Genomic DNA, 11,413 nt, shown 5'->3' on the forward strand with positions numbered 1-11,413 from the left:
CCGGGTTTACGCCATTCTCCCGCCTCAGCCTCCCGAGTAGCTGGGACTACAGGCGCCCGCCGCCTCGCCCGGCTAGTTTTTTTGTATTTTTAGTAGAGACGGGGTTTCACCGTGTTCGCCAGGATGGTCTCGATCTCCTGACCTCGTGATCCGCCCGTCTCGGCCTCCCAAAGTGCTGGGATTACAGGCTTGAGCCACCGCGCCCGGCCTCAAATGTCTTTTTCTAGAGCATATTCTGGGTAAAGAGTGTGTGGCAAATTACCTGAACTCTAGATAATGTGGCTGAATGATGTGCTACCCTCACTCACGAAACCTCTTACTGGGGTGTAATCATTGTGTCAACTAGAGTGGCCCATAGGGTGCTCAGGTATTTGGTTCAATGTTATTCTGGGTGTGTCTGTCAGGCTGTTTCTGGAAGAGATGAGCATTTGAATGGGTAGACTGAGGAAAGCAGATGGCCCTCCCCAGTGTGGGTGGGCACCATTCAATCCACTGAGGGCTGGAACAGAACAAAAGGCAGAGGAACAGATAATTTGCCTGTCTGCCTACTTGAGCTGAGCCCTCCATCTTCTCCCAGCCTGGGCAAGGGCAGCTTCAACTTTGTCCCTTGCATCACAAAGGCCAGGAAATAACAACACAGAGATGGCAGCAAGGGTTGTTAGAATGGAGTGGGGGCTCGCAGCCGGTCACAAGCCTTCCAAAGACCCAGAAAGGCAAGGAAAAGAACCGAAGCTTCCCCACACCCATGCCTTCCCCACACCTAGCATCCAGGAAGGGGAGAATGCAGAACAGTAGGCAAGGGTCTGGCATTTAGGGGCCATTGAGTTGTCTGTGGAGGACCACAGACACCACAGACAGTGCCAGTGAGGACCCAGTGACATAACCAGGGTAGGAGGCTGAGGTAGGACCAAGACCACAGGAGAGCCAGGAAGGCTGCCGCAGTGGCATTTGTGAAAGCTCTGCCCCAGCTCAGCAGCCACCCCTAGAGTGCCTGGCCTTCAAGATGAATATGATTGAAGTCACTGATTTTATTTCAAATGTTAGTAACCAGATCGCATTTTCCTGTATCACACAAATGAAGGCTAGAGATCAGAAATTAAATAATAGAAAACAGAAAATTACATTCCTTGTACACCCAAGTCTATAGAAATGTGTACCACTCTAGAGAGAACGGATGAGAAAGTATCCTCCCCTTGCCACTGGAAGCACCCAAGGCCCTGCCATAGGTGACAGCCCCTGAGGGGTGGGCTCTGAGGGTCCCATCTTGCCTCTGCCTCATCAGTTGTGAAGTCACCCAAAGCAACCAACAAGGTCTTGCTGGTGCCACCCCACAGTCTGGAGTACCTGGGACCTTATGACATGCCATTGCTGTCCGCCATTCAGTGTGCAGGGCCCTAATCTGTTTTCTGGCTCTCTTGGGACCTCACTGGTTTTTTCACCCTGCAGGCAGAACACAGCCTGGCTGTGATTTGGAATGTGACAAGGTAACCATGACGAGAGTTAGGCCCAGCAGCAGTCACTGTCCTGGCAGGAGCAAAAAGGACCAGATCTGAGTCACCCCCTTCCTTGTTCCGGCTGGGCAGGGCCCTGGCCCCGTTCCTCGAGGTCCACCTCTTCAGCCTGCACTCTCTCAGGGGAAGGAAGCCTCCAGCTCCCCTTTCCAGCCCCTTCTTGACAAAACTCACAGAATTAACCCCAGGAGGCTTCTCCCAGCCTCCCAGGCACCAGCCTCCAGCACTCGTCCTGCTGTTTCTCCTCTTCTTTAACCCCTTACCTCTCAGGCAGACCCACTGTGGGTCAGTGCTTCTGAAGCCTCCTGGATGTGCGGGTGACTCTGGCCCCCTGCTGCCATCTCCACGCTCACAATGACACACAAGCCTGGGCAGGTGCTCCCACACTGGGAGACACCGTGGCAGGAGTTCTCCCATTCTCGCTGAGGAGGGAGGGGGGTATTTTTTCCCCAAAGGGTTGAGAAATGACCAGATGGGCAGAGGTCTGGAGGGGCTGCCATGGGTTCCAAGGTCTTTGGGTGAGCACCTTCTCGGACTGTGAGAGGCAGGAGCAGGAGGTCCTGGGGAAGATATTCCAAGCTCAGCGTGGCTCCTGGCCCTATGACTGGCATTTAAGCCAGAAGAGGACTCCCAGGGAAGGTGTGCACTAACTCCCCAAGGACAGGTGTGTGACCTTCTCTGAACCCCACTTTTCTTGACTGTCAGAAGGAACACAGGCATTTTCAAGGGCTTTGGTGAACTGCGTAGGTGGCCCCAATAAATGGTAGCTGTTCCTATTTCCTCTCCCCAGCACCAGCTGTAATTCTCCATATCTTTTTCACAGCATCCTTAAAAAGACAGCTAATGCAGCAGGGCGTTAGGCTGAATACGTAGCATTTTACATATGCCCATCCCCCTGCAAGACTGCGTTTAACAAAACTGCACATAACTCTTTATTTCCCTTAAAATAACATAGAAGCCAGGTGTAGTAGCTCACGCCTATAATCCCAGCACTTTGAGAGGCCAGTTCAGGAAGACAGCTTTGAGGCAGGAGAATAGGGTCTGGAGGCAGGGAACCTATAGCCAATTTGTGCTGAATTCCTAGAATGGAATCAAAATGAAAACTCCATCTCTCCACACCCAAGTAACAAAAGGATCAAAGGCTACTCTTTGCAAACCCACGCCCCACTTTTCTGCCTTGCAGATGAAAAATGAAAGTATCTCTGATTGGTCCCCTCCTGCAACCAGTCAGACTGGTTACAGGCCAAGTCTTTATGTGTAACTTTGTAATTTCACTTCAGCCTCTGATTGGTCACCTTCCACAACTAATCAAACTGGTTGCAGGCCACTACTTCATTTACATAGGTGTTAACCAAGTAACAAATGGGAAACCTCTAGAGGGCATTTAAACCCCAGAAAACTCTGTAACCAGCACTCTTGAGGCGCTTACACAAGTCCGCTCCCACTCTGTGGAGTGCACTTTTGTTTCAATAAATTTGTGCTTCTGTTGCTTCATTCTTTCATTGCTTTGTGCATTTATTTTTGTCCAATTCTTTTTTTTTTTTTTTTTTTTGAGACGGAGTCTCGCTCTGTTGCCCGGGCTGGAGTGCAGTGGTCAGATCTCATCTCACTGCAAGCTCCGCCTCCCAGGTTCACGCCATTCTCCTGCCTCAGCCTCCCGAGTAGCTGGGACTACAGGCGCCCGCCACCTCGCCCGGCTAGTTTTTTTTTTTTTTTTTTGTATTTTTTAGTAGAGATGGGGTTTCACCGTGTTAGCCAGGATGGTCTCGATCTCCTGACCTCGTGATCCGCCCGTCTCGGCCTCCCAAAGTGCTGGGATTACAGGCTTGAGCCACCGTGCCCGGCCCAATTCTATATTTTTGTCCAATTCTTTATTCAAAACGCCAAGAATCTGGAGGACTCACAGTCAAGACCCTCCACCAGTAACAGCTTGAGGCCAGGATTTCAAGACCAGCCCAGGCAACACAGCAAGATCCCATCTCTACAAAAAAAAAATAATAATAATACAAAAATTAGCTGGGTATGGTGGTACACGCCTGTAGTCCCAGCTACTCGAGAGGGTCCTTCGAGCCCTGGAGTTCAAGGCTACAGTGAACTACAATCACACTATTGTACTCCAACCTGGGCAACAGAGTGAGACCATGTCTCAAAATAAATGAATAAATAAAAATGACATAGGAAATATGTTGTAGCAGGACAAGCCACAGACAAAAACCCCTCAGACACCGAGCTGTGAAAGGAAAAGGCTTTATTCAGCTGGGTGCATCGGCAGACTCACATCTCCAAAAATCGAGCTCCCTGAGTGAGCAATTCCTGTCCCTTTTAAGGGCTCACAACTCTAAGGGGGTCTGCGTGAGAGGGTCGTGTGACTGACTGAGCAAGCAGGGGTAGTGACTGGGGGCTGCACGCACCGGTAATCAGAATGGAACAGAATAGGACAGGGATTTTTATGATGCTTTTCCACACAATGTCTGAAATCTATAGATAACACAAGCAGCTAGGTCAAGGGTTGATCTTTAACTACCACGGCGAGGTGCTGGACTGTCTGCCTATGGATTCCATTTCTGCCTTTTAGTTTTTACTTCTTCTTTCTCTGGAGGCAGAAATTGGGCATAAGACAATATGAGGGGTGGTCTCCTCCCTTAATGTAAGGACATTTTTGTAGAGATCTACTTCAAAAGTTGTGTAATTTATTGACCCTGCTAGGTACCAGGAATTGTGTATGTGCTTTATAGACATAATCTTACAACTCTGAGAGTGGATATTATTTTACAAATGAGGACAAAGAGTCATTCAGATACCATCACCTCTGTTTTATACATGAGTAAACTGAGATGCCAGGAAGTTAGGTCATTAAGAACAACAACAGGTAATACTAAGTATTAACTATTCTGTTTACAAATATGAAATAAAAATATAAATGTGTGTATGTGCACACATGATTGCCGGGCACATACTAAGTATTAAACACGTCTTCATAACTTAATACTATAAGGAGTTTGCACTTAATCATCCCAACAACTCTGTGAAGAAGGTATTTTTATTATCTACATTTTACGCACGAGGAAATCAGGTCATAGAGAGGTTAAACAAATTGCCTTGGTCACATAGTTCCTAAGTGGTGGAAAAGAGATTTGAACTCAAGCAGGCCAAATCTCAACTACTTCAATATTCTGCTCAGTCTCACAGCTGGTGAGTGGTAGAGGTAGAATGTGAAACTGTATCTGACTCCAAAGCCCACATTCTTGACCCACCTTGATATTAATAATTTGTGAGGATCATAATTCATTTACTCAGAGAAAGCTCACACAACCTCTGTGTTCTGGTGGGGACTGAGTCCACACTGACCCCCTGAGACTCTCTGGACTGTGTCTTATTCATAAGCCTACAAGCAATGCTGTGACAGACAGACAGACAAAATAAGCTAGACAGTTAGGATTCCATGAATAATAATATCCATGCCCTTCAGACTCTAGAGTAATGCTGCTCTCAAAATTCAGATGTTGTAGTTTCTAATGCAATTGTAATTTGTTCCTCAAATGAATGTGAACTCTCCCTCCTCCACACCCTCAGAGCATTTATTGGACTTTCTCATGGAATTTTCCATATTCTGGTTACCGGAGGACTACTCTTCTCACCCCTTCTAGAACTAATGCCTTGAGAATTGTACGGCTAAAAGATGAACTTGGGTGCTGTGTAAGAGGCACCTCCAAATAACAATGGCTTAAACATGGTGGAAGTTTGTTTCTCGCTCACATAATGGTACAGCTGCAGAGTGTGGGACTGGAGGGAGGCTCTGCTCCACAGTGTTATGCAGGGATCAAAGCATCTCCCATCTGTGGCTCTGCCATCTCCAGAGGACTGCCTTCAGCTGTCCACAATGGCTCAATGCCTTATAAGGGGTAAAGGTGGAAAGGAAGGGCAAGCCCCTGCCTTTTAAAGACAGAACCAAGTTAGAAGTTCTGTTATTATAATACCAAAGAAAGGGAGAACAGATAATGAAAGGAAATTAGCCATCTCAAGCGGCCACGCCTTAGGAAATACGTTCAGAATGATGTTATATGTATGCAGACGTTTCTTCATTTAACAAAGATGAATAAAATGCCACTATATTTCAGATCCAATGCAAGGCATTTATAAACAATGGATGAATAAATGAATGAGTCCCTTTTTTGGAAAAGCAATCTGGAGGTAAGGCCATGAAAATTTCATGAGGGCAAATAATTTAAAAGATGGACACAAGTAATTTCTTCCCACAGAAGGTTGTAGATACTAACAGATATATTTTAAACTGAACTTTTTGTGGCTTGCTGAAAAATATGGAAAATCAATTATAAAGAAAGTAAACAAACAGCCCTGATTTATCAGGCTATGCTGCCACCAGCAAAATATATTCCAGAGTCTCAGTCCTGAATTTTTACTTTGATGACTTTTTCTGTATTTTATTCTGAAACATATTTTTATTTTTCCCTACACACACAAAAAAAACACACAAGTTGCCACTTGTTGCATTTAGACAAATACATGGGCCCAAAATTGAATTCCTTCTGTGTCTTGTATAAGATAAACACTCAGGGAATTTCATCTGGGAGAGGTGCCAAAAGTTCAATTCCAACGTATTATGATTTCTAAATAATACATAAACCACCACATAATGCCTTTAATAATAATGTTGGTTGAGTTGCCACTGGAATGCATCACTGTTGTCCGACATAGACATCACCAACTCAGCTTTTCTCATTTCCCAAATTCCATTAAGATTCATCTCCACCATCTTCCCAGATGGTGCCATCACCCTCTCCACCTCTTCCCACCATAAAAAAAAGTCCAACAAATGTTTTGCACTTAGCATTTTCATTAAAATGCCAATAGTAATATGAGTAGTAATACTAACGCATAAAATTTTTAAATTCAAATGTTAAGAGATGGTGAAAGTTTTGCACTGAATTCAAGTGAAGTTGTATTTAATTAGAGTAAGGTTTTCAGAACTTAGGCATTAAGTTTCAAAGAGGCAGAGGTAGGTCTTGGGAATTTATATTTGCTTCCCCCATGCTGTTAACTTGTGATGTTTTTCTCTACATTCATTGCTCTTGAGAACCCTGATTTAATTTCTCGTTTCCCTCCTTGGCACACAGATCTGCTATATTTACACACTGCTATTTCCCAGAGAACAGCTGCTATGCCCAGTCCAACAGCTTTCTTTCCTCCAAATGCATTGGGCTTAATAAAAAGGAGTAATTCCTAGGTAGCAGTAAATTCCTTAATAAAAAGAAATAATTCCTAAGCAGTAAGACTTCCCCATCTAGGGGAAACGAAGCATTGTCCCTCCGAAAGAATTTTGTAATCCTCATTTTATGTAATGGAATTCAGTACACATTTATTTAGCTATTGTAGAGCAAGTACTTGGCAGTTGGTCTGGCATATAGTTACTATTTGCTTAAAACTTACTATAATTAAGGCAAAATTCTAAGTCCACTGAGGAACACTGCAACTCACCGGTTTATTAAAAATACTCATAGATCATTAACTATCCATTTATTCATTAACATATATTTATGGAACAAGTACTAAGTGCTAGACATCATTCTGTTTCCAAAACAAACATGGCCCCTACGTTCATGGATCTTCCAAGCTAGTGGGAAAGGCAGACAACCAAACAATAGCGCAAATGAATGTAAAACTAATTGTCAAATTGGAAAAGTGTTATAACTCGTATAAAGCCTGCATCTCTGTGGTTCAGTTTCCTAGCACGGTCACAGTCAAAGAAACACAATCTACCAAATAAAAATACTTTCAGTAGGGTTCAGATCTCTGTCAAGGTCATGAAAAACAAGTCAAGACTGAGAAACGGTCACAGATCAGGAGACTGGGGAGATGTGAAAACTAAATATAATGCACCGCCCTGGATTGGAACAGGAAGAAGATATGAATAGAAAAACTGGTAAAACCAAATAAAATCTGGAGTTAGATTAATGAACTATATAGTTTAGTTAATGAAACTAACCAAAGTCAGTTTCTCTGTTTTGATAAATGTGACATGATAATGTAAGATGTTAACAATGGTGTAAATTGGGTAAGGGACATATGGAAATCCTCTCTACTATCTTGGCAACCTTTCTGTAAATCTAAAATTATTTCAAAATAAGAAATTTTTTTTGAATTTTTTTTGAGACGGAGTTTCACTCTTGTTGCCCCAGGCTGGAGTGCAGTGACGCAATCTCAGCTGCCTCCCGAGTTCAAGCGATTCTCCTGCCTCAGCCTCCCAAGTAGCTGAGATCACAGTTGCCTACCACCACACCCGGCTATTTTTCTGTATTTTTAGTAGAGACGAGGTTTCACCTTGTTGGCCAGACTGGTCTCGAACTCCTGATCTCAGGTGATCCACCTGCCTCGGCCTCCCAAAGTGCTGGGATTACAGGCATGAGCCACTGCGCCTGGCCTAGAAATAAATAAATAAATAAATAAATAATAAATATATATATTTTAAAGCTCATATCTTTATTTGAGTTCTCAAAAATTCATAATGGTAAATAACCATAGGCCATAGTAACACCTTATAAAAGTCTCTGTTTGTGATTTATCTCTTAGGTTAGTTATCTACGGCTTTGTAATAAATTAACCCCAAACTTAGCAGTTTGAAACAACATTTACTCTCTCAGTTAATATTATCCCACAGTTTCTGATTATCATAAATCTGGGACTGCCTCAGCTTAAAGAATCTTCAAGGCTCAGCTGGGACTGGAGAATCCAACACAAAGCTCACTCATCTGGTTGTTGGCAGCCTCAGTTTCTTGCTGGTCATCGGCTGGAGGCTTCAGTTCTTCACCCTGTGACCTTCCCACATACAGCAGCCTGATGGCTGCTGGCTTTCTCCAAAGTAAGTGATCTGACAGAACAAGAACACAAGTGCAAGACGGAAGCCACAGTCCTTTTATGGCCTAATCTCAGAAGTGACAAACCATCATTTCTGCCATACTCCACTCATTAGAGGCCAGACACTATGTACAGCCTTACACACAAGGAAAGAGAAATTAAGCTCTGCCTCTTTAAGGAAGCAAAATCAAAGAATTTGGGGTTTTGTGTTGTTGTTTTGGTTTTGTTTTTTGGAGTTTGGTTTTGTTTTTTTCAGAAGGAGTCTAGCTCTGTCACCCAGGCTGGGGTGCAGTGGCGCAATCTTGGCCCACTGCAACCTCTGCCTCCTGAGTTCAAGCAATTCTCATGCCTCGACCTCCAGAGTAGCTGGAATTACAGGCGCATGCCACTACACCTGGCTAATTTTTTTGTATTTTCAGTAGAGACAGAGTTTCGCCATGTTGGCCAGGTTGGTCTCGAACTCCTGACCTCAGGTGATCTGCTGGTCTCAGCCTCCCAAAGTGCTGGAATTATGGGCATGAGCCACTGCACCTGGCCAAATAATTTGTTTTTAAAACTGCCACACCTCTACTCCCTCCAGTACTCCCACCAAAATCACACACACACAAAAAAAAGGTACAAAAACTAGCATAAAGTCACAAAGACAAGGAAATCTGAGAAGCCAGCAGCAACAAAAATCCAGAACTGGGAAATTAGGAAACTGAATCACACTCAGAAGATACAAGGAAGCCTAATCGTGAGCCAACAGTGGGGAAGCCAGGAGGCCACACAACCTGCACCTCAGAATCTCAGGACGTCACGCCAATCAGCAGCACCGGGTACTGCTGGGAATGGAGTGAAGGAGTAAGCTGACAATTCTAGGACTGGTTGGGAGTCTATTTAAGAAGTAGTTTTACACTGGCTTCGGCAGCACATATACTAAAATGGGAACAATACAGAGAAGATTAGCATGGCCCCAACGCAAGGATGACACGCAAATTTATGAAGCATTCCATATTTTTTTCCTCCAATCAACATTGCAAGTGAAGTAAAGTCTGTTGAAGTGCACCATGAAGCTCTGAGTGAAGCTCTTCCTGGGGACAAGGCGGGCCTCAATGTCAAGAATGTGTCTGTCAAAGATATTTGTCGTGGCAACATTGCTGATGACGGCAAAAATGATCCACCCATGGACACAGCCAGTTTCACTGCTCAGGTGATTATCCTGAGCCACCCAGGCCAAATCAGTGCAGGCTATGCCCCTATACTGGATTGTCACACAGCTCACGTTGCATGCAAGTTTGCTGAGCTGAAGGAAAAGACTGATCGTTGTTCTGGTAAGAAGCTGGAAGATGGCCCTAAATGCTTGAAGTCTGGTGATGCTGCCATTGTTGATATGGTTCCTGATGAGCCCATGTGTGTTGAGAGCATCTCAGACTATCCTCCTTCGGGTTATTTTGCTGTTTGTGATGTGAGACAGACAGTTGTCAGGGTGTCATCAAAGCAATGAACAAGAAGGCTGCTGGAGGTGTCAAGGTCACCAAGTCTGCCCAGAAAGCTCAGAGGGCCAAATGAATATTATCCCTAATACCTGCCACCCCAATCCTAATCTGTGGTGGAAGAACGGTCTCAGAACTGTTTGTTTCCATTGGCCATTTAAAATAATGGTTAAATGGTTAATGATAACAATGCACCATAAATCCCTCAGAAAGAAAGGAGAATGTTTTGTGGACCACTGCTTTTTTTTTTTTTTCCACATGTCGCAGGTTTAAGTTATTAGTTTTTAAAATCAGTACTTTTTAATGGAAACTTGACCAAAACATCTGTCACAGAATTTTGAGGCCCATTAAAACAATGACTTAATGAGAGAAAAAAACAAAAAACAAAAATGTACTTTTAGCATAAGTCCCTGCTTCTTAGGTATAGGCTGGACCTAGTGACTTCCTTCCAAAGGACATAGCATGAAAGGAGGAAACAAAAGGGTAACTTTTCAGTGGAGAAACCTGACAAACACCATTTCAGCTGGGAGATCAAGGCCAACATGGACCGTCAAAAGTCAACATCATCAATCATGATATGATGAAAATGGCATTTTAAGCCTGGCACAGTGGCTTACACATGTAATTCCAGTACTTTGGGAGGCTGAGGTTGGAGGATTACTTGAAGCCAGGAGTCCAAGAACAGCCTGGGACACATAGCAAGACCCCATCTCTACAAAAAGTTTTAAAAATTAGCCAGGTGTAGTGGCACACCTGTAGTCCTTGCTATTCGGGAGGCTGAGGTGGGAAAATTGCTTGATTTGATCCCAGGAGCTCAAGGCTGCAGTGAGCCATCGTGTCACCGCACTCCAGCCTAGGCAACAGAGTGAGAATCTGTCTCATATTAAAAAAAAGTTGGGGGGTGTATTTCATCTCTGGGGTCTTCCTCCCAATAACCCATAACCTCATCCTTACTGTGGAAAAAATATCAGATAAATTCCAGTATAATGGCAGCACATCCTACAAAATACCATCCCAGTACTCCTCAAAACACTCAAGGTCATAGAAAACAAGGAAAGTCTTAGAGATTATCATAGCCGAAAGGATCCTGTAGACACATGATAGCTAAATGTAACGCAGTATCCCAGATGGGATCCTGGAATGGAAAAAGGACATTAGGAAAAAACTAAGAATATAAAAATAAACTATCGACTTTAGCTAATAATAATGTATATGTATTTGTTCATTAATTATAACAAGTGTGTCTCACCAATGTAAGATGCTAGTAATAGAAGAAACACTTTGGGGTATATGGGAGCACTCTGGGGTACATGGGAACACTCAAGTCTAAAGCCATTCTAAAAGAAAAGGTATTTACAAAGAAGTAGGCTTTTCCCAACCAGGTGCCTCCCAGCAGATGCCTCTCTCCGATCCTGGCAGAAAATAGGAGGTTTAGTCACTGGAGTGGGGAAAACAGACCAACGCACCAACCGTAGTTGAGGGGCAGAGTACGCTACTTGAAATGTTAGATTAGGTAAGATTTTACACATTGATGTTTAAATACCCAGCCCCACT

The 11,413-nt window shown here is 43.9% G+C and overlaps 1 non-coding gene and 1 pseudogene across 1 annotated transcript; both read left to right on the plus strand.

Moving 5' to 3' along the window:
* The first annotated feature begins 663 nt into the window (after window positions 1-663).
* Window positions 664-10,002, plus strand: LOC117069836 (annotated as a pseudogene).
* LOC117069881 lies at window positions 9,274-9,385 on the plus strand. The gene has a single exon (XR_004431704.1). It is a non-coding gene; the product is annotated as a U6 spliceosomal RNA (small nuclear RNA).
* Window positions 10,003-11,413: the final 1,411 nt, after the last annotated feature.

Source organism: Trachypithecus francoisi, unplaced genomic scaffold (assembly GCF_009764315.1).
Source record: "Trachypithecus francoisi isolate TF-2019V2 unplaced genomic scaffold, Tfra_2.0 Contig01579, whole genome shotgun sequence".
Taxonomy (NCBI): domain Eukaryota; kingdom Metazoa; phylum Chordata; class Mammalia; order Primates; family Cercopithecidae; genus Trachypithecus; species Trachypithecus francoisi.